The sequence below is a fragment of the Monodelphis domestica genome, chromosome 3 (assembly GCF_027887165.1).
Source record: "Monodelphis domestica isolate mMonDom1 chromosome 3, mMonDom1.pri, whole genome shotgun sequence".
Lineage (NCBI taxonomy): Eukaryota > Metazoa > Chordata > Mammalia > Didelphimorphia > Didelphidae > Monodelphis > Monodelphis domestica.
This window is the reverse complement of record NC_077229.1, coordinates 493,510,768-493,535,283: the sequence shown is the minus strand read 5'-3', so window position 1 is coordinate 493,535,283 and position 24,516 is coordinate 493,510,768. Positions and strand designations below refer to the sequence as shown.

Below are 24,516 nucleotides of genomic sequence, written 5' to 3'. Positions count from 1 at the left end.
CTTGGTTTCAGTTCCAAGGAAGGACAAGCTGTCCACTCAGACTCCTGTGAATTGGAAGAAATAATATTCTTTTTTCTTGGCAGCAGTCAGCCTTTTTTTAAAAGGAAAAAAGTGGAACATTAAGACATCTCCTGTAGGTAGATCTTGGAAATGGGATTTTTGTCTGGCTTTTGAGAAAAGTACAAAGAATGTTTTTAATAGTTGTATCCAAGATATTTTCTAGTCTCCCACGTTACAATCAGCTGTATTGTCTGCAGTCCTAAAGAAAGAGCTTAGGCAGCTCTAGTACTTCACCATGTCAGGAGGCTATCCTAAAGCAAGCCCTGCGGAGCCTCCAGAGTTCTGTCTTGACATAGCCATGAAAATAACCACTGGCCCTTATGCCTGGGAACTGAAAGAGATCAAGAGAGGCTTAAATAGAGGAAACAGTCCCTTCCTTTCCTTTCTATTAAAAGAACGTACTTTTCTTCAGCACTACTTATTTCTGCTTTCCTAACCCAGATACCATATGGCCATCTCCAGCCTCCTGCTAGCTACCAGGACTTCAGAGTCCCTTGAAGGAGTCCCTCTTTTCCTGAAGCTTCCCTTGAAGCTTCTTTACCTCACCCAGCTTCTACCGGAGCAGAGGTCAAGGTCCACTGGTCCAGACCTCCTCGTTCCTTACAGCCTGAACTACCTCAAGATTGGAGAGAAGATGAGGTTCTGCAGGGACAATCATCACAATCGTAACAACAAAAGCAGCCCATACTTAGATATTAATGTGCATAGTTTCCAGGTTTTCCCCTACAACAGCCTCTCAGGAATGTGAGTATTTTTCACATTTTACAGATGAGGAAAGATGAGGTGACTGACACACAGCCCCAGACACAATCTAGCATATCATACAAATACTTCCTCTTAAAGAAGAGTGAATTATCTTTTATTTCTCAAAATGGTGACTTGATATTAGATGGGAACAAAAAATTTGTTTCAAAAAATACTTGCAAATCCACGATCTCGCTTTTTATATCTTTATTTCCTTATTTTATTCTTCATCTTTCATCCTCAGTATCTAACATTGTGCCTATGTATACGGGAAGTACCTGATACATATTTGTTGAACTGAGCTTACTTGAATTCTCTCTTTCAATGGTTCACCATAATCTTTGGAGATGGGTTGGTTAGAAACGTTGGCCTCCCTTGTGTCAAGAACAGCAAGGATTAAGTCCCTTGGACACTACGGGACTTTCCTAATATCCCAAAGAGAGCTATTAACAGAGCCAGGCTGCAACCCGGGTCTCCTAATTCCTAGTCTGCTACTCATTTCATTCAGTTACCGATGTGCAAAGTTCTGAATCTTCCCATCTTCCAGACAGCCATATGATGATATATTCCCACAACAAAAAGCTTTTCCAACTAATGGTTAAAAGGACAATTTTCTTTTACTCCTCCAGGAGCGTAGGGGGATTGGGAGAAGCAGGGGGGTGCCATTTACTGTCCCGGTACAGAGGCAGTTTATACTCTGGTCTGTGGCACAGGTTCTCTGTCCTCCCAGGCACAGACAGAAATCTTACTAAAATGACTCCCTATCTGTCTTCTGTGCTGATTTTATACATAATGTAGGTTAGGTGGGCAACCCTAAAAAGCCTGAGCGCCCAAAGGGTGGCAAAGGGGCCTGATACTTGGGAAAATCTAAATTCTAATTATATCTTTTGCCACTAATTCTGCAAGGAAAGGCACTAAGGCTTCCTCGACTTTGATTTGTTGTTATTTGGTCCTTTCAGTTGTGTCTGACTCTTTGTGTCCCCATTTGGGGTTTCCTTGGCAAAGATACTAGAGTGGTTTGCCATTTCCTTCTCCAGTTCATTTTCCAGATGAGGAAAAAGTGAAGCCAACAGGGTGAAGTGCTTTCCTTGGGTCACACAACTAACATGTGTCTGAGATCAGATTCTAAATCAGCTCTCCAGGCCCTGGTGCTCTATCCACTGTGCCACATAGCTGCCCAGGACCTCAACTTACTCATCTATAAAGTAAAAATATTGAACTAGATGATATCTAAAATCTCTGCTAGCTCTAAAATTCTGATTCTGGGAAACTCATCTTCCCCTTCCCAACTTAGTTCTGCTGCATTGTCTTTTATTATTATGTTTTACTGATCTCATAAATAAATCCTTTTTTGTCTGGCATTTTATGACCTAGAAATGTGTATTATCATCTGCAAGCTAGAAGATTTCACTTAGCACTCAACATTAAAATGTTAAATAACATTCCTGGGGAATCCACTATTCACACTTTTCTGCCAGAGACAAATCCATTTATCTCTACTTGGTTATGTTTATAAGCTAGTTTTCTACCCACTATTTAAAAAAAAAATCCCTAGCCACAGGTTTCCTCTTATTTGTATTCCCCCTTCCCCCCCAAACCAACAAAAAGGAAAACAAAAAACAGTCCTCAGTGTAGAATCTTGTCAGAGGTTTCTTAGAAGTCTAAATAAATGATCTTCACTAGTTTTCTCTTGGCTGGCTTCTATTACCCAATTAAAGAGCTCTTGAGATTAGGGAGACATGCTCCACTTAGGTTTTTCTCCAAAAGGATGTGCTCACGTAGATCTCTAATCTCTTTCCCTATCATACAGATGCCACCAATCTGCCAGAGATTAAGCCAGTGAGATGGGCAGGTTGGTCTGTGTATGTGTATCTAGGAGTTCTCCCAGGTAGTTATCAGATGCGCCCACTCCAGTTCTCTGGCTGTTTGTAATGAGAGCTTAAATATTTGGGCCAACACTTCCAGGATTCCACTTTTACAGTCAGGACTCTTGGGTGGATGCCATTAAAATAGATGATTTATTTTTAGAACCTGCCAACTCATGCCAGGTATTAGCTTGGTGAGTTGAAATCAGCAAGCCTCCCAAAGTCTAACATTCCTTAGTGCTAATGGGGATTTCACTTAATGGGATTATCATTCACCATGACTCAAAGAGCAGCACCTATCAGTCAGTTACTCATTAAACACATGTTCAGCAAAGACTGTGTGCTAAGGATACAGAAAGGGACAAAAGACAGTCTCAGGGAGCTCTCAGTCTAATGAGGGAGATGATAAGCAAACAAATATATACAAACAAGCCTACAAGGAAAAATAGGAAATAATTTCCTACTTATATGGTAAACTGGAATAATTAACAGAGGGAAGCCACTAAGATTAAGAGAGATGGGATAGGCTTCCTGTAGAAAGTGGAGTTCAGGGAAGCCCTATCTCAGTCCTTATTCTCATTGTCTATTGAATAGCAAATACCCTCCTTTCCATCTCTATGGGGCAGCTAGGTGGCACCTTGAATAGAGTACCTACCAAGCCTTGGAGTCAAGAAGATCTTAGTTCAAATGCAGCTTCACAGGGACCCTGGACAAGTCACTTAACCCTAGTGGCCTCAGTTTCTTCTTCTGTAAAATGAGCTGAACAAGGAAATTGCAAAGTATTCCAATATCTCTGCCCAGAATACTCCAAATGGGGTCATAAAGAGTTTGAACATGACTGAAACTAGTGAACCATAGGAACAAAATTCCTTCTTTATAGACTACAGAGAGGAAAGAAATGAATTTAGGATCTAAAAATTTATTTCTCATTAAAACCCAGTTATTATGTATAAACAAAGAATGGACACAGTCCCTTCTATCAAGGAAATTTTGACGTTGAAGACAGCAATTAGCTGATTTTTTAATTTGATCTTTAAAAAAAAATTTTTTTTTTATGAATTCCCTAGACTGTAGGGGGCAAGGAGCCAGTCACTTTCCCAAGGGCGATGCAGGAGAAAGAAGCAGACAGGGAGTCTGGGCTCAGCTCCCTCTACCACTAATGTTCAGCATCACCTTATACAAGCCACCTCTCCTTCTTCCTATGCCTTAGTTTTCTCAATGGTAAAAATAAGGAAGTTGGACTAGACGGGGTCTGTACTTCCTTCCAGCCATAATATTCTATGATTCATTTTTCTACTCCTCGTGCTTGCCCCGTACCTTGCACATGGTGAGCATGGAAGTAACATTTATGGAATGATTGGTCCAATTGTGCCCACAGTGTCCTTTATTCAGCTGGCCCAACGGCTCCTTCAGACCTTCCAAGACAATAAAACTGGGCCCTTTTCAGTCCAATGCTAACATTCTTTACATGGGCATCATTGGAAAATACACCCTGAGCAAGGTCAGGTGGGGAAAGTGCCATGGAAGAATGTGGTTTTCTTGCTTCAGATGATTCATTGTCGTTGCTGTTATTGAGTTGATTCAGTTGTGTCTGACTCTTCCTGACCCCATTTGGGGTTTTCTTTTTTTTAATATTTTTTTCTTTTTTTTTAAATTTTAATAACAAATTTCCACATGAGTCTTCCAAAGTTAGAGCATTCAAATAACCTCCTTCCCTTCTTCCCTCACCCCTCTCAGAGCTGGCAAGCAACTCAATCTGGATTATACATGTATTATTATGCAAAACTTATTCCTATATCACACATTTTTGGTAAACATATTGTAAACATATTTAAACATAATAAAAATAATATTGCAAAGCCAAGACCCCAAAACATATACCTACCATTTGGGGTTTTCTAGATAGAGATGTTGGAATGGTTTGTCATTCCTTTCTCCAGTTCATTTGACAGATGAGGAAATGAAGGCAGGCAGAGTCAAGTGATTGGCCCAGGGTCACACAGCTAGTAGGTGTGTGAGGCAAGATTTGAACTCGAGATGAGCACTCTATCCCTTGTGCCACCTAGCTGCCTCCTAGCTAAACAGACTCGCCCAAGGTCACACACACTAAATGTCTAAAATAAAATTTAAATCCAAGCCCTCCTGACTCCAGGACCAGAGCTCTATCCACTTTGCCCCCGAGCTGCCTTGCAGATGATCGCATCTTCTTGTTTTCAAACTTGGTTGCTATGACAGATTTGTCCGGTGTGAGAGGGAGGTACAATTCCCTCGAGGATCTTTTCCACATGAAAACTATACTCATAAATTCCAACTTTACTGAAAGATGTCCTTTTTCTCTTCCTCCCTGCACAGTCCCGCCACCCCCAAAGGAATGATTCAAATTTTAAAGTTGGCGGGAAACAGAGATTCCGATTTCGTCAGAGCAGCTCTCTAGGGACCACTTCATCTCGCCCTGAAATGCTGGAGAGACGTCTCTCCCCTTTCTGTCTGTCCAGCCCAGCAAGGAGGGAGGGTACGAAAGACTGAACAGGGAACAACTTTCTTTGGGAAACAAGATGGCAGGGAAGCCTCGATGGCTTCTCCGTGTCTCTACACTGCAGAGAGATCCCCCCAGCTTCAAGGAAAGCTTTTGGCTCTGGCTCCTGGCCCCACTGCTGTGAAATCTGCCTGTGTCCATTTCTGAAGCCAGCTGCTTTCTGACCACCGACTGGCTTTTTCAGTGTGTTCACTGCCAGCAGTAGAACTTGTCTGCATCTGGTTAACAGCAGCAGAGGTTTAGCCAATGACTTACTGCAGCTGTGAGATGTATTCTTTGGGGGGAGGAGGGGTCCCCCCTTCCCTTGTCAGTCCTGAACCTGGAAGACATGGAAGCAATTGCTCTGAGAAAGGGCGGTTAGTAGAGCAAGGGATCTTTCAGAAACAGACCCCAGACTGTATTCATTCCCCTCTTGGCAAGCGTGAAACATTTTTTTTCTTTTCTTTTTAAAAGAAAAGATTTTTTTTTTCCTTCAGTTCTCGGGACTATTTGAAAGCTAACTTTTTAATCGCTAAATTTGAGTTTAATGATTAAATAGACTACAGCTTGTGTCATCTTTGTTATCCAGAAAACTGGGCACAAGTGCAATGGAAGTCCTTCTCAGACATCTTGATGGTTGGCTCAAGGATGCAAACTGATTATGAAAGAATCTGTTTCCCCAGGGGACATTTGAAGAAATCCTAAAGCTTGGTTAATTCAAGCAAACCTCAGTAAAAATAATACAGATGAAACTCTTAGCTCTTAAATTAATGCAGACGTTGTCATTTGCCTTGAAAGCCTGAACACGCCGATTATCGGTCACTAATTAGGCATTGATTAAGCACCTGCGATGCCCGGCACTGACGTTACAAAGACAGAAAGTCAAATAGCCCTGCCCTCCGAGAGTTTATACTAGGTAGACATTGAACAAATAACTAAGAAATTAATGGCGTCTAGCACTTCTTAGCTAGACTTAGCAGTGCAGCTAGCCAAACCAGATAAAGACAGAGAGCCATCATTTATAGCAGCGATCCTCCATCCAGCAATATAGCCTGAAAGAACAGCTAGCCCTAAGTGACTCTCTGAGCAGGCTCTGTTACAAATCACATTTTGGACTCTCCCATTCCATCGTGTGTTCCTCAGAATTAACTTTATTTTCTTAAAAATGACATTAGGAGGATAAAGTAATTCATGACCTCCTCTGCCTTTCAGCAATCTACCCCTTTTTCAAAACCTGAATGTTGTCTTTGAGGTCATAAAGCAGTTTTCTGGACAATAACAACTCGCTTTGCCAGAGCACTTTACAGTTTATCAATCCAATAAACATTTATTTAGTACCTCCTAAGTGCTAGGGAGAAAATTGATTTAAAAAAAAAAAGACAGTCCCTACCCTCAAGGAGCTTACAATCTAATGGGTCAGGGTGTGGAGAGGAGAGAGACACATACAAAAAGAGGCAAAAAAGTGGAAGGGGAGAGGGTTGGTGACATCTTGTTCTGTGGAACTGAAACTAGACAGAGCAGCAGATGCAAAAATGGAGTGAGCTTTGTCTAGTTTCTGCCTTCTGTAAAGGAAGGCATTGGGAGGAGTTTGATCCACAGCCCTCCAAACAGGGGAGAATGGGTGTCATTCACCAGAGTTAGAGTTAGTGTGGTATTGAGACCAGAAGTGATAAATTTGGGCTGGAGAGGTATCTTGTTCTAGTGGAGTTGAAATGAGGCAGAGCCGAAGATGCAAAGGGAAGAGTTTACAAAGCATTTCTTTCACAAAAACCCTGTGAGGTAGTTTACACAAGATTTGTTTTCCCCATTTTACAGATGAGGAAGCTCACAGTGGATACAAGATGTAGGATCATAGCTTCAAGGTTGGAAGGGGCCTTAAAGGCTATCTAATCCATCACCCTCAGTTTTTAGATGAGGAAACTCAGAGAGGGTGATTTAGCATCATAAATATAGACTTGGAAGGGACCTTGCTCATTCATTTCTGTTATGTCTGCCTCTTTGGGACCCCATTTGGGGTTTCTTGGCAAAGATATTGGAGTGTTTTGCCATTTCTTTCTCCAGCTCATTTTGCAGATGAGGAAACTGAGGCAAATGTAGTTAAGTGACTTGCCTCAAGTCACACAACTAGTAAGTATCTAAGATCAGATTTGCATGAAGGTCTTCCTGACTCCAGACCCAGTGCTCCATTCACATATGTCACATAGCTGCCCAGAAAGGAATTTTCAAGCCATCTAATCCAATCCCCTCATTTTTCAGATGAGGAACTCAAGGCTCAGAGTGGTTAAGTAACTTGCCCAAAGTCACAGTGGTAACAAGTGGCAGAACCCAAATAACAAATCCATCTCTTTGGACTCAAAATCCATTGTGTTTTCTATCACAATCACCTGCCTCCTCGAACTACCCAGCTAGTAATTAGGGGGTGCAGGACTCTAATTCAGAAATCATGACCAGGTATCATGGTTAGTGTACTTTCCACTACACCATCACATTGTGTCTTAGTGTTCCCCAAGTATTGGAGGAATAGATAGGAGAGAGATTAAGAATAGCTTTTTTACTTTTCCTTCTTAATAATGTTCCTTCTATCACCTCTACCCCATTTATTTTCTATGACAGCCAGAGAATATTAAGAGCTGATTTCCAAGGGGGCAGCTAGGTAGCTCAGTGGATCTAAAGCTAGGCCTAGAGATAGGAGATCCTGGGTTCAGATCTAACCTCAGACACTTCCTAGCTATGTGACCCTGTGCAAATCCCTTACCCCCATTGCCTAACCACTTATCACTCTTCTTTCTTGGAAGCAATAAATACCCAGCATTGGTTCTAAGATGGAAGTCAAGGACTTAAAAAAACAAAACAAAACATTGATTTCCAATAGGTTCTTAGGTTTTCTCCTTGTAGAAATAGATAGGCTCTGGGTTGCATCTGATGGTGATTCTGTTTATCCTGTCTTCAGAAATTGATAAAGTCAGAATCACATGCATGAATTCATCATTAAATCAGGCTAATGTACCTGTTGGGGTTTTTTTAAATCAATTTTTAAAATTTAAAATCACTTCTGATCCTTCCTACCTTATGCCCTACATGTCTCTCAAGTACAATATCAAGGCCTATGTTTTCCAAGATGGTGCCATAAAATGGTGCCATTCTAGCTCTAACATTCTCTAACTCTGGTCGTGAGTGACTTCACTGATAAAGAGTAGAGGTGATGCCCCAACCTCAACAGATTGAGGCTTCAACCCTTTTCCCTATTCATCCTTACTACATCTGCCTTGGCATATGGAAAATCTGTCTGGCTTGCTTTGAAGAGGGAGTCTAATTATGGTTCCCATCTTCATAAATAGGCCAACTCTAAATATCCTTTCAAGGAAGGATCAGACTACCCCCCCTCCCTATCACTGTCAGAGAAGGATGCCTCCTATCCCTCTCTTTGTATGATGCAAAGAAAGGTGCAACTCCATTTCCTTTGGCCATCCCAATTTCCGATTTCCAGAGTATCTGGAAACTGAAGTTGGAGCTACCTGAAACTTTGAAGGAGGGCCCAAGGCTGTGATGTCATTGACACCTGCTACTTCTGTATTTAGATCTAATCTATTTCAGTGAGAGGAAATCTAATGTAGTGAAATAAAGAGCTGGTCCGAGAGAGAGAGGAAGTCCTGTTTCTGACCAAACACTAATAGTATAACCTTGTGCAAATCACTTATCTTCTCATTGTTCAATCATTTCAGTCATGTCCAACTCTTCATGATTTCATTTGGAGATTTCTTTTCAAAGATACTGGAGAGCTTTGCCATTTCCTTCTCTAGCTCATTTGACAGATGAGGAAACTGAGGTAAACAGGGTTAAATGACTTTCCCAGGGACACATAGGCCATATTTAAACTCAAAAAGTTGAATCTCCCTGACTTCAGGCTTGGCTCTCGAGCCACCTATCTGCCTTCATCTTTTCATTGCACTTCTCTAACCTATAAATTGCAAATTAATTGCTCATCTGTATCAGTGGAGGGAGTTTCAATGATTCCATTGGTCCTGGGGGAAAAAGCTTCAATATTATAATGGATCTATAAATTAAGCAATTACCTGCAATGATGCATACATTCCTGAATTCTCATCCTAGGCATTTTGTGTTCTGTAAATCCTCCACAGAAGATCCATCCAAAATTCTGGAGGCCTTCCTAGAAGTCTCTTTTACATTTCATGGGTGCAGCACTTGGGCTGCCCATGTACTCATCTCATATGACCATCTCACCTCCTTTTCTTATACATTCCTTCCATGATATCCCTTCTTCTGCTGGGCCTACCATAGATCATTGATGTAAATATGTCACAGCCTGTGAATATGTACTCACCATGCATCTCTCTTCGTCTCTCTTTGGGTTACCCACAACTTTGAATCTTCAGAGATTCTATTATTTTGAGATTTTGTAACCATACATCACCAGGAGAACACGTGGGGCAGCTGTGTGTGTGTGTGTGTGTGTGTGTGTGTGTGTGTGTGTGTGTGTGTGTGTGTGTGTGTGTAATGAGGACCAAGGAACACATTTGTATTATTAGAAGCCCTACAGTTTCCCAGTTATGATCCAGCTTGTTGTGCTCTTCTGTTATAATTATGGACCCAAATTACTGTCTAGTAGACTAATGCTAATTCCTATCTATCCAACGTCATGTTGCCTTTGGAGCAATAGGAATTTTTCATCCATTTTGTTCTTCCTATATGGATTATTAGACCTCTCTCTTGAGTAATCATGAATTTTGAACCAATTACTTCTAAACATTTTGGACCACATTTTCCCCTAATAAGATGAGGAGGCTAGACTAGATGATGCTAAGGTCACTTCTGGCTGCAAATCTAGGATTTCTTTTAGAATATCCTTTAATATCTAGAGTTTTATGTAATCAGCACAATAGCATCCATAAACATGAGCAGCTAGAGGGTCTAATAAAGAGTATTTAAACCTGCTTGAGATCATGGTCTGTGATGCTGAACACCTGTAGCAACATCCATCTCCCTGTTTGGTGCCCTATCTGTGATTTGGAAGGTCCATGAGGAGAATTATCCCCATCATTGCATTTATCAAGAAATTTTGTATGATCTTAACATGTGCATGGGAGACTCATGGGTATGTGATAATCTTTAAGGCCAGATTTTGCTTTTTTTGTGTATTAGAAAACAATAATCGCAGCAAGATCTTTCATACCCTTCACCTTTTACTTGTGGCAATTGTGAAGATGTCATCTCCCATAGAGAATTTCTCTCCCTCTTCATCTTTTTCTGGAGAGCTTGGTATATTGATTCCCATCATAGAATTATCATCATAGCATGCTCCTCATCATGGTGAGTGCTGCAAAGACACTGGAGGGGTTTGCCATTTCCTTATAGTTGAGGAAACTAAGGCAGAGGTAAGTGACTTGTCCAGAGTCACACAACTAATAAGAGTCTGAGGCCAGATTTGAACTCAGAAAGATGGATCTTCCTGATTCTAGATCTAGCACTCTAACTACCCTGTGTGCTGCAAAACACCCAGTGAAATGATGTTCCTTCTGTGCTTTTGTACATGTAAGCCATCTCCAGTTAGCTTCAATCTTCTTTCATTTCATGTATCACAAGAATATCAACAAAGGAGCAGGTAAGTGGATAGAGAGCCATGCCTAGAGACAGGAGGTCCTGGATTCAAGTCTGGCCTCAGATACTTCCCTGCTGTGTGATCCTGGGCAAGTCACTTAACCCCTGTTGCCTAGTCCTTATTTTACTTCTGTCTTGGAGCTGATACTTAATATGATTCTAAGACAGAAGGTAAGGATTAAAAAAATATATAAGGATATAAAAAATATAAAAAAATAAAAAATATTAAAAAGTCCCAGCTGTTAAGTTAATGTTTATGCATGGTTGAAAAATGACATCATTCTTAGTCATTTTTGCCCTCTTTTCCACCACTCTACTCTTCAACGTCAACACAGTAGGAAAAGGGGGTTGCTGGAGACCAAGGGCCATTTTTTGTTTTTCTTTGTTGTATGGGTGGCCGTGGCCAAAAACAAGCCCTCCCCACTCAGGGAGCAGCCGGCTGCTGTGAGCTCCTCTGCCCAGGGGCAAGCTCAGACTTTCGCCAGGGCTAGACTCAAAGCCATCCAAGCATGGTAGAACCGGCCCAAGCTTTATCTTCTCTAGTATATCCTTTGCAAACCCAGGGGCGTCTGCAGCCCACAAGGAAGCTTACGAGTAGGATTTTGAGGAAGACTTTAGTCCAGAGCAACCCAAAATATTAAATACAGATAATTTAGCATTAAAGGCAGACTTTAACAGGTCACTGAAGAGAGACCTCGTTTTCTAGACTGCCTGCTAGCTAAAACTGACAGTCCATAATCTTCATTAGAAGTGAAATACAGTCATTGTGTATCAGAACAAAATCACGAAGATTAGAATTTCTAACCTTCAGTAACTCACATTGGACTTGGATGAAAATTTCCAAATTACAAAAGAGCAAGACTGGAATTAAATTAGATATTTATTGAGTACCAGCCACGTATAGAGCACTATACCAGAAACCATTAGGATGGTAATTTCTTGACTCTCTCAGCTCTAGTATACATTAATGATAGGGAATTTGCATTATGCACCTCCAAGAAATGAAAATTTATCATCTGTTGTGGAGAAACCCAGAAACCCAAGATTATTATGAGATAAATAATTACTGCCTAAAAGCGAGTGGATCAGGCAGGCATTAATTTGAGCATGGGATCTATTTTTGAAGAATCATTTGGAAGGTCTAAAAGTAAATTATATACTATCTTAAAATTCAAACATGGCAATTGACATGCAAATAATTCATGAAGGGTAGGGTTGTCATGGTAACCACCTAATTATAGACATCAAATTATCACTGGTCCATGGGTGATCCATGTACACATCCCATTAACAAATAATCTCCCAAGTGTGGCTGTGAATATTTACTCCAACATTTCAGGATATTTTGTTTTTAAGCGTGTAAGGTCAGTGGTTGATACCTGAATGCTAGAAGATCATTTAAACCAATAAAAAAAAACCTGTCTGCTTGGGGAATGACACAGCTCTGCTTATAAGGCAATTTTGATTTGTAATCAAAATTTCTGTAGCATTACTATTACACATAATTATTTAAAGCATAAACCTCCAAATCACAGAATTGGAAAGCATCTCATAATCTATCTGGTCCAGCCTACTCTACAACAAGAACTGTGCCCCTTTCATGGTAGGTCCGCCATATGTTGCTATCAAATCCTTTTTTAAAGGCTTCCTGTGAGGGGGAACCCACTCATAGGAGCATGAGATCATAGATCTATAGCTCAAAGAATCTGAGAAGCCAACTAGTCCAGAAGCCTTTATTATCAGTTTACAGAGGAGGAAATTAAGGGACTAAGTTAATCCAGCCTCAGACCTTTGCTAGCTGTGTGACCCTAGGCAAGTCACTGAACCCTGTTTGCCTCAGTTTCCTTCACTGGAAAATGAGCTAGAGAAGGAAATGGCAAACTACTTTAGTATCTTTACCTAGAACATCCCAGATGGAGTTATGAAGAATCAGACACCACCAAGTGACTTTTGCCCAAGATTACAAAAGTACTAAATGTCAGAAGCAGCATTTGAACCAAGGTCCTCTGACTATAGAGTCAACACTCTTTCCATTATACCCACTTTCTCCCAAAGCAGCCAGTTCTACTCCATAGAGCCTGAAGTCAAGATAAGGCAGACATCTTCCAGAGTTCAAATCTGCCTCAGACACTAGCTGAGTGACCCTGGGCAGGTCATTTTAACCATCTTTGCCTCCGTTTCCTCATCTGTTAAATGAGATGGCAAAGAAAATGACAAACCACTCCTGTATCTTTGCCAACAGAACCCCAAACAGGGTTATGAAGGATTTGGATGTGACTGAAACTCTTAAACAAAAAGATGAAATGTTTCTCAAGTATATTAAGAAAATGAAGCCAATATAAATGTAATTTATGAATCACTATGAGTAGGTGTCTGCGAATCTAGATGGCTTGTAAATACTTCCCTTTGTAGCTAAGGACTAATTCTACATCCAAAATATTTCATAATGATTTATCTACAGTGTTAGTTTACTGTAGCAGTCGAGGTCTCTAGAGACATGCTGATCAGAACTGGAACCAGATTGGGATCATGAATTATTTAGCATTATCTAGATTCAGAGACTTCAACAAAAAATCCCCCTTTATGTGTTAAGTAACAGAATTTGGAGAAAAAAAAACAAAAAAAATTATTTCTCAAGTTACAAGCTACATTCAATTTAGTTTAGAAGTTGCTCTTAAATTATCCTTAAAATTTGTTTATTGCCACAACAGAATCTCTGTCTTTGAAGCAATTGGGACAGAGAAAGCAACTGGAACCTGGGTTCAAATCCTCTCAGTGTGGGATCTTAGATTAGATCATTTGCTTTTCCATCTGAGTTCCATTTTCTAACCTTTGAGAGTTGGAGTAGATGACCCTTAAAGACTAATTCTTGCTCTAAATCTATGACCTTAGGATCATTCTTCACCTTGCCTACTTAACTGACCAGAACGTTGGTTTTACTGTTCCTCAGTTTCATATAAAATCGATGTTGAGCTGAAGATAGCCCAAGAAGTCATCTGGTCCAAATTCCTTAACTTGCCCAAAGTCCTTCACAAGTTATGACCATCAGAGATAGGATCTGAACCCAATTCCTCTGACTCCACTTCACTTAGTGCTCTTTCCACTCTAAGACAATTGATTGCCAGGCATTTGTCATGCAATCAAAACCCTGTTTTTTCCCTTCCCTGCCCCCTCCAAAGCATAATTATGTCAGACGTCCCCTTGACTATTAGAATGATACAGGTATAGTCTTCAGTCTGCAGGTGAGTTTGCCAGGATGAATTTTAACATTTTGTAGTGAACTTGTTAGAAACAACCCCTGAAATGATTTGCATGAGAGAAATGTATCATTGCTGCAAAAGACCTAGGCAGGATTGAAAACCCATTTGAATAAACTCTTTTTCCCCCTTACTCCCTTCCAAGCCCATGAGAGTCGTTGCCTCCATAGAAGGGAGGGAAATGTCACTTGGAGAGTAGATCTTAGTATTTCTCAAAGGATAGTGCATGAAACCTTAACGTTTAGTTCTTGTTCATTGTATATAGAAATTTGCAGGCTCTGGAAGTTTTGATTTCTGGGATTTATCAACACTGAAAACCTGAAATCTGTTTTGTAGATGACTGGCCCTAATGAACTAGTCTTTAAAAGTCTTGTCATGAACATTGCTTGTATCTCATCATTTCTGTCTGTCTTTGCAAAGCACATTTTGAGTCTTCTTGAGTCTTAAGGGTAAGAGGAGGGAGGGAGAAAGGGAGGGAAGAAGGGAGAGAGAGAGAGAGAGAGAGAGAGAACAATATGCAAGGATTTTGTATTAATAGAATCCCATAAATAATTGCAGGGCAGATAAAAATAATCAGTTGCAGGGGATGCTACTGGAATGTAACCTGGTAACTCAGGAAAGAGCGCTAGGTGAAATGGAATCAGAGGACCTGAATTCATTTTTTTTTTAATTTAGAATATTTTTCCATGGTTCCATGATTCATGATTCCCATCCTCCCACCTCCTGGAGCTGACAAGCAATTCCACTGGATTATACATGCTCAAAACCTATTTCCATGTTATTCATATTTGCAGTAGAGTGACCTCTTAACATCAAAACCCTAATCATATCCCCATCAAACTTCATGATCAATCATATGTTTTCCTTCTGTGTTTCTGCTCCTCACAGTTCTTTCTCTAGATGTGGATGGTTTTCTTTCCTATAAGTTCCTCAGGATTGTCCTGGGTCATTGCATTGCTGCTAGTAAGGAAGTCCATTACATTCGATTGTACCACAGTATGTCAGTCTCTGTGTACAATGTTTTCCTGGTTCTGCTCCTTTCGCTCTGCATCACTTCCTGGAAGTTGTTCCAGTCTCCATGGAATTCCTCCACTTTATTATTCCTTTGAGCACAATAGTATTCCATCACCAACATCTACCACAATTTGTTCAGCCTTTCCCCAATTGAAGGGCATCCCCTCATTTTCCAATTTTTGGCCACCACAAAGAGCGCAGCTATGAATATCTTTGTACAAGTCATTTTCCTTATTATCTCTTTAGGGTACAGACCCAGCAGTGCTATGGCTGGATCAAAGAGCAGGCAGGCTTTTAAAGCCCTTTGGGCATAGTTCCAAATTGCCTTCTAGAATGGTTGGATTAATTCACAACTCCACCAATGGTGTATTAGTGTCCCAATTTTGCCACATCCAGAGGACCTGAATTCAAATCCTACTTCTCTGATGTTGGAGGCAAGTCAAAGAATTTGGTCTAGACAGTCTCTTGGGTCCCTTTCAGCTCTAAGTCGATGACATCCTCATTTTATATGAAACTGAGGAATAGTATAAATAAATTCCAGGTGGAGCCCAGGTGTGCTCAGATGGGGCATGGAGCCCAAATGCTTCACTGAGATTAGTACAAAGAACATGTCTGCTGGTTTTAGCTGCATAGCTGCTACTTCAGGAAGATAATCAGGATGCTTTAGAAATGAGCAATCTCTCCTAACTCTAACCAAATCCTTTCTTCTTCCTCTTGCCCTTCCCTAAACATCCTTTTTCTTCCTGCCCCCTTTCTAATTGTTTTAACATACTCTGATTTTATCCTTCAGATGCTTTTCAGATAATCAATGTAAAACATGCTTTGGCTCAAGGTTGAGCAAAACATTTCAGAATCCTCCTAACAAATGAATAACCAGTATGATCTCTGGTTTGGCTGGGAAGTTCCCTGGTATGGCCAGCTCCACATATACCCATCTATCTGCTGAAGTGGTTGCCCAGGATCAGTCACACAACCCCACAGTTAGCCGCAAAGCTCAGACAGAGCAAAATGAATCTTCTGGCCCCAGAACCAGGAATCTGACCCCTATACCATATTTCTTCCTAATGAAACAATGAGCTGGTTAGAATAGGGTTAGCACTCATTCATTTAGCCACCTTTTTCTTCATCTCCATTTCTAATCAGTCAATAATTCTAACAAATGCTGACCTCCCTGCACGTTTTAAATCTGTGATAGAAAAACATAATTCATTGTTCCTTTCTTCCTGCCACAGCCCCCAGGATTAGCTTTGTTTAGGCAACTCTAAGGACAGATTCCTGGCCCCATATCCTCTCTCTGACACTTTTCTGGCTTCTTGTCCACTGAGTCACCATCACTGGTCTGGTCACTTTCCTTGACTCCTTATTCACTTGATGACAGTTTGCTGTTCCCTGGCTACTCACCAGACACTTCTTATCTCTTTTGCCCCTATACCACCCCTTGGAACAGTTATCCTGGTGGATCTATCTGATGTCCTTCAGGGGAAATCATTTGACCCCTAGTGTCCAAACCATTAACACACATGTACATGTGGTTGAAATAAGTCTAATATAATGTCTTTTATGGTAGTTTGGTTGTATGGCACTGAATAAGTCAATTAATTTGGGTAGTGCTGTCATTTTTATTCTATTAGTTCAGCCTACCCATGGACAATGATATTCTTTCAGTTATTTAGATCTGTCTTTATAGGTGTGAAAAGTGCTTTGTAAGTGTGTTCAAAGAGTTCCTATGTGTGTCCAGCAGGTAGAGTCCTAAGCATTTTGTACTGTATGTAGTTATTTTAAATAGAATTCTCTCTGGATTTTGTTGATAACATATAGAAGTGCCTATGAATCATATGGGTTTATTTTATATCCTTTTTTATATTTATATATTTATTATATTTATATATATAACAACTTTGCTGAAGTTTTTTGTGTTTTGACTGATTTCTTTTAACTGACTCTCTAGGATTCTCTTAAGTAAATCATCTTATCATCTGCAAAAAACGATTGTTTGATCTCCTCCTTGCCTAGGCTTATTCATTCTATTTCTTTTTATTATACATTGCCGTAGCTAGCATTTCTACTAAAATATTGAGCAGTCATGATGATAATGGGTGTTCCTGCTTCTTACTGGAAAGGTTTCTAGTTTATCCCCATTCTTGCTCTTGGTGTTAGATAGCCATTACTTATCTTTTTTTTTTTAGTTCCATTTATTCCTATGATATCTAATGCTTCCTGATCCTTTTTTCCCCTATAATTACATCAATGATGCTCAAGCATAACTACAGGATCTCAGGGCCAGAAGAGACTTTGGGGCACAGCTAGTCCAATCTATACCTGATTAAGAATTCTCTCTACAGCTCACTCTGCTTGAAGACCTCCAGGGACCCCCTGACCCCCTCACCTCTGAGACAGCCCATTCCCCATTGATGTAGCTCATTCTAGTACCTTCTTATGTATGTTGAACCTAAATCCACCTCTCTTGGCAACTTCCATCCATTGTCCCTGGTCTCTTCCCCTGGGGTCCAGCAGAATGAGTCTTAACATGATCAATTTTCACATGCTTGACCTTGGCTAGCAAAATTCCTCCATGTTATGTCTTCAGGAGAAATATGCCTGATTCCTTCAGTAGATCTTCATGTCATGTGGTCTCCTGTTTATTAATAATATTATGATTATCTCCTCATTGTCTGTCCTCTGGACAAACGTATCAATTTCCTTTCTAAAATGCAGTGTCCTGAATAGAATAGAATAGAACCCGTGCTATGACCAGAAGAGCACAGGAAGGAAAAATCCAGTTTCAGAGAAATAGTCTCCTTGTTCTAGAAATTAGCAGTCTAAACTAGATACATGGATGTGCCAGACACATAGTCTTTTTTTACCTGTAACTAGATCTTTGATTGCTTTGGTGTGGGAAGAGAAAGGAATAAACGATAGTGGGAATGTTCTAGAATGGCAGACCAGCATAGCATGACCATGTGTTCTTTGAAAGGAAAATAATTTGTTCATTGTAAACCATCCTAAATATGAGCTATTTGTGTGATGATAATGATAATATTTTTTTAAAATATTCGCTTTGTTTCCCTAAGTTGAGAAATAACATTTTGATCCAGTTAATTTCTTCTGGAAGAGGTATAATTCAGAGTAGAATTCTACTGGGTCTAATTCTCCTTTGATAGAAAAGAGTTTGCTTGGCAAACGGATGGGGGTGATGTAATGCCACACATAGGGTGCTGTTTGAAAGAGGTCATCTTTGGAGGCTGGATGTTGTCCAGAAGGGCTATTGACGGCTTGTGCTGAGAAAGAGAAATGAATTTCTCTGTGGAAAATCTGATGACCTGGAGCGGAGCCTCATTTTCAGTGGTATTCCCATGAGTGGAGTTATGTTCTACATTATTCCTTGACATGAACCCAATTCTAACTAAACAAAAAAGAACAGAACCAGAAACAAAGAAGAAATCTGACCAGCTTGAGAGGTCATCCTCTTGCTCACCTGTTGTCAGGACCTCTCTGAACTCCTCCAAGAGCTGAGAGTCATTGAGAGACCCATCAGTTCTCTCTCCAGGTCACTTTGGTTGAGTTCTTTTGTTCCAGATGGCAGTGTTTAAGCCCTTTGGGCTGAGAATGCCATTGGTTGCTGGGATCAGTGGAGAAAGTTCCTTGATCACTTGTGGTTCATTAACATCAGCACCATCTTCATTTCTAGTGAGTCTTTAGTCCCCTCCCCAGCTCCACCTGCTTTTTTCCCCACAACTTTTGGCATCTTCCTATAGTTGCCCCAAACTTTTCAAACCAGGAAGTGAACAAGTCTTATATGTTATCTGTCTTTTATGGCACATTACTCATTGTTCTCCTGCCATACTGCTTCTAAATATGGTATGTGTTGTCATCGGAATCTGGGATCTAAAGCCAGAACCCCTTCCAGTCTGTCCCTTGGATTTTTAGTCGCTTAACAAGCATTATTAAGCTTCTACTTAACTGTCTGCCAGACCCTGTGCTAAGTGTTGGTCATACAAAAGGCAAACAACAGCCTCTGCCCTCAAGGGGTTTCTTGTAGAAGGTGGAAATTTAAGGAATAAGCCTGAAAAAAAGTGAGGGAATCTGAGGGAGAAGAGGGAGGAAGTGTTTGGTGAATAATTCAGCTAGTTTTGTTTCTCAGGTAGGTGGGACAGTGTCAGACTTGGAGGCAAGAAGACTCATCTCCCTGAGTTCAAATACAGCCTCAGACATTTACTAGCTATGTGGCCGTGCACAAGTCACTTCACTGTGTTTGCCTCAGTTTCCTCATCTGGAAAATGAGCTGGAAAGGGAAATAGCAAACTACTCCACTATCTTTTCCAAGAAAACCCAAAATGGGATCATGAAGAGTCAGACACTATTGAAAAATGACATTGAACAGTAGCAATATTTCAGGCCCTCTGCTAAATCCTGGGGATATAAAGAAAAGCAAAAAACAAGTGACTCAGTCCTAGTCTTTGAGGAGGTCACAGACTAATGGGGAAGAAATAACTATGTACAAACAAGCGAAGGTTATAAATTATTTTTATATGTAATTTGGGAAAAATAAAATATTATGTTAAATTTAAAAAATAAAATACATACACACACACACAATAGCATAGCTGGTGGCAGAGCTAGGATTGAACTGAAGTACTCCATATGACAGAGAGATAGATGCTCTGGTGAAAGCAGATCAGAACCAAAATGAATCTGGAATGAGCCTGGATGGATAAAGGGCTCTTTGTTTTCCACTTCACTCTGTAAAAAAAGAATTGAGTCTTAAAAAATAAAAATTCCAAGTTCAAAAAATAAAGCTGGGGGTAATGGTAAAATTGAGGAGGAGATCGAAATCTTGACATCACTGATCACTTGGTTTTTTTTCCTCTCTTTCTTCATCTTTTCCCAATTTTAAACAATCACTCCAGACTTGGGCTTGCTGGTTTCCAGCACTGGTATGGGGCAGAACACTATAGCGCTAGCAGCCTTGGCTGCTGAAGCTTTCAGTTCATGGGACTGCATGTAGTGTGGATGGCAGATAGCAAGAACTCCAAGAGGGAAAATAAGCTCAGATGCTGAACAGCTATGAAAACAAGAACACAAAGGGAGTCATCACTGATTACAACTAGAAGAAAGGTCTGGAATTGGGAAGCTCTTTTCTAGAAGCTTTGGTTTGGGCACCATTTGTGGTCTGAAGAGTGAGGCTTGTGAACCTGTCTTTGACCCTCTAATTATATCATTAGAGTTGGGTGTAGACAGTTCAAACATCAAGAATTTAAGTCTTCTTCCTGTGTGATCTGTAGATTTTCCACAACAGATTCACCTCTCTTATTGTTTATTTAAATTTGTTGGCATTCCCTGAATGTCAGCTAGTGGAAATGAGGTGGGGCAGGATAATTGAGCAGAGACAGGAAGGGCAGAAGTGTGGTACATGTCAAGAAGTTGACCTTGGAGAGAAAATGTATCTCATGGAAAGAGTATTGGCATCCATCCAAGTTTCTTTTGAGTCACAGGTAAAGCAATATGGTGGAAAAGGCACTGGCCCAGAAGTCGGAAGAACTGGAGCTCTGCTCTGCCCCTAAATGATTGGACAAAGTTGTGCTTGTTGCTTAGGTCCTCTGGGGCTCTGTTAGTCATCTGGAAAATGGGAGCATAGGAACAAATAATCTCTTGAAGGGTCTTTCCAATTTGTTGTTTGGTCATTTCAGTTGTGTCTGACTCTCTTTGGGATTCCACTTGAGATTTTCTTGGCAAAGATTCTGGAATGGTTTGCCATTTCCTTCTCCAGCTCATTTTCTAGATGAGGAAACTGAGGCAATAGATGAGGAAACTGAGGCAAATAGGGTGAAGTGACTTATTCAGGGGCATAGAGCTCATGTCTGAGGCAAGATTTAACCTCAGAAAGATGAGGCTTTCTGACTCCAAGTCCAGCACTCTATCCCTGGCATTACCCAGCTGCCTCCCCCTTTTCCAGTACAAATATTTCTATGAAATACTTGCTATGGGCAAAGTAGCATGCTAGGCATAGAAAATGAAAAAGCTCCTCAGACCTCAAAATGCTTACATGTCTCTAAGCATCTGGATTTGCCTTATGCCGCCCCTTCCTCTACTTGAAATGCTCTGAAACAATCCATCGGTAGTGTGAAAATACGTCGTGTACTTGCTCATGAAAGAGACCATCATTCCTAAACATAGACCACGTGTCAGCTGGTGTGGCGTGAACAGATTTGGACAGCAGATGCCTGGAGTGAGGGATATCCTCATGGACTTAGAGCTAGCAATCACGTAGAAGCTTCCTATCCTAATCTCCTGGGGCACGGTGGATACAGTGCCAGTCTGGGAGTCAGGAAGACTCATCTTCCTCAGTCAAATCTGGCCTCAGACACTTATTAGCTGTGTGACCCTGGGCAAGTCACTTCATTCTGGTTACCTCAGTGTCCTCAGCTGGAGAAGGGCATGGCAGACCATTCTAGTATCTTTGCCAAGAAAATCCCAAATGGGGTTATGAAGAGTCATATAAATATGCCAAATATGCCAAATATTTGCATATAAATATGCAAAATCAGCCAAATAAAAATGGCTGAACAACAAAATCCCAGCCTTCTTTTTTGACAAATGAAGAAACTGAAACCCAGAGAGGTCAAGAGACCTAACCTAGGCAGTAATCGGAAGAACTGGGTTTCAAACCTAGCTGTTCTGACTCCCCGTGCATATTGGGACTCTCCCTGGACCACATGGCTAGCTCATTAGAAGATGATCTGAGATCCCTCTGCATCATGCCCCAACCAACTGGAATGAGTAGCCAGTCACAATTTAACTGTGCATGCAATTGAATCCAAGTTTCTCATCTTCAGTTCCTGTTTTGAAGGGACAGGAAATCTCTTTGCTGGGCTCAGGTGACATTGCCGCCTCAAAGTCTAATCCAGGTTGTGCCCCTAATAAGGTTTGTGATCTCCAGTAAGACACCTGGTGTTGTAGCTGGGAGAATCCGTGCCTTATCCAACATGGGGGCATTGAGTTAAATGGCCTCAGCCCTCTTCTAGCTCTTTGTATTCTGCAGTCAGTGGGTGGAAAGAGAAAGGGAAAAGGATATTTTCCTGCCCGCAACTATACATATGATTTTTAGAATTCTGTCTTATACCTGAGTTCCTTATGGATTTCTCTCAGGTATGTCAGAGAAAACTCAAATGTGAAATGGCCAAGAAATTGCTTCCCTTGTTATTGGGTCTTTAAAGCGAAAATTATCATCCCTTCATTTTCCAAATTTTTGCCACCACAAAGAGCATAGCTATGAATATTCTTGTTCAAGTCTTTTTCCTTATTATCTCTTTGGGGTACAAACCCAGCAGTGCTATGGCTGGGCAGACAGTCTTTTATTGCCCTTTGGGCATAGTTCCAAATTGCCCTCCAGAATGGTTGGATCAATTCCTGACTCCACCAGTAATTCATTAGTGTCCCAATTTTGTCACATCCTCTCCAACATTTATCACTTTCCTTTGCTGTCATATTGGCCAGTCTTCTAGGCATATAAATCTCCATTCATTTATTAATTTTTATTTTCAGTTCCATTTCTCTCCTTCTACCTCTCTTCCATCCATTGAGAAGGCAAGAAATACAATACTTGTATATGTGAAGTTACACAAAATATATTTCCATAGTTGTCACATTGTAGAGGGGGAAAGGAAGAAAAATAAAGTGGAAGAATGCAGTTCTCGTTCTGGAGGTGGTATAGTGTTTTTCATCATAGGTCCTTTGGAATGGTCCTAGGTTGTTGCTTTGATCAGAGTAGCTAAATCTTTCATAGTTGATTATCATTACAATATTAGTTATCGTGTAAAATATTATCCAAATTCTGGTTGCCTCACTTGCTATCAGTTCACATAAGTCTTCCCAGGTTTTTCTAAAACTATCCCCTTTGTCATTTCTTATAGCACAAGAATATTCCATCCAAATCATACACCTTGTGTTGTTCAGCCATTCCTCAACTGATGGGCATCCTCTTAGTTTTGATTTCTTTGCCACCACAAAGAGTTGGTATAAATATTTTTGTACATCTAGCTCCTGATCTCTTTAGGGTACAGACCTAGTAATAGCATTAATAGGTCAAAGGGTACACAGTTTTCTAGCTCTTTGGGCAAAGGTCCAGTTCACAGCTCTACTGCCAGTGCATTAATGTCCCTGCTTTCCCACATCCCCGCCAACATTTGTCACCTTCTTTTTCTGCCCTGTTAACTAGTTTTTGATGGGTGTGAGGTGGTACCTCAGAGTTGTTTTAATTTGATTTTGCTAATTATTAGTGACAGAGCATTATTTCATATGACTAGATAGATTTGATTTCTTCTTCTGAAAACTGCCTGTTCATATCCTTTGACCATTTATCATAATTATTTTGCAGAGATTATATCTCACCTTTGCCAAAATGCTTACCCATCTTGATTACAGGCTCATGAAATCTAATTGTTGTGATGGCTAGTGATAGAATCCTTCCATTTAACTTAATGAAGCAAATGAGGATTTGTAGAATAAAGAGGCATCGTGGCAATAGAAGATAGAACGTGGTAAAAGAATCATGTCAAATCCCACCTCTGACACCTACTAGCTACCCATCCTTGGGCAATTACTTAAACTCTCAGGTCAGTTTATGCATCTTTGAAATGTGGATAGGGGCAGCTAGGTGGAGCAGTGGATAGAGCACCAGACCTGGAATCAGGAAGACTCACCTTTATGAGTTCAAATCTGGCCTCAGACACATGCTAGATGTGTGATCCTGAGCAAGTCGCTTAATCTTGTTTGCCTCAGTTTCCTCATCTGGAAAATGAGCTGGAGAAGGAAATGGCAAACCACTCTAGTATCTTTGCCAAGAAAACCCCCAAAAGGGATCATGAAGGGTCAAATATGCCTAAACAATTCAACAACAATGATCACTTTCTAACACTGGCAAGGAACAAAAGTTGAAGTTGTTAACTGGGGAAAGCTAGAAGTCATCCCCCAGGCTGCCCTTGGCACGTGCCCCATACCTCCCCACCAAAGAGGGCTGTGAAAGGCCCTCTGGACCTCATCTAACTTAGACACCACTGTGGCTAATTGACTCATTGGTGGGCAGCAGACCAAGGAGTATGCAGTGTTCTTTTACTTGAGTTAACTCAGAGGCTGAACCAACATCCTTCTGACTTGCATGAATGAAATCACCCACCTCCAAGTTAGTTGTCTTCAGAGAATGTTAAATATTGAAGGAATTAATTATGTTAAAAATCCATTCCACAAAACTGCTATAGAGCTTGGGGAGATTATAGTATGTTATACTAGAAAGACCCCAGGACTGGAGGTCAAAAAGTCTGGGCTCTAGTAGTATCACTTCTAATAAATCAATATGACCCTAAGTCCTTTAACCTCTTTGGGGCTTAGTTTTCTAATCTGTACAATGGGAGAGTCCAAGTATAAACTCCTTTGTGAAGTCTTTTCTATC

The 24,516-nt window shown here is 40.6% G+C and overlaps 1 protein-coding gene across 5 annotated transcripts in view; it reads left to right on the top strand.

The window, feature by feature from the left end:
* The window catches only part of LHFPL2 (LHFPL tetraspan subfamily member 2), a 247,934-nt gene that overhangs the window by 205,030 nt on the left and 18,388 nt on the right, over positions 1 to 24,516 (top strand). The window lies entirely within an intron of this gene.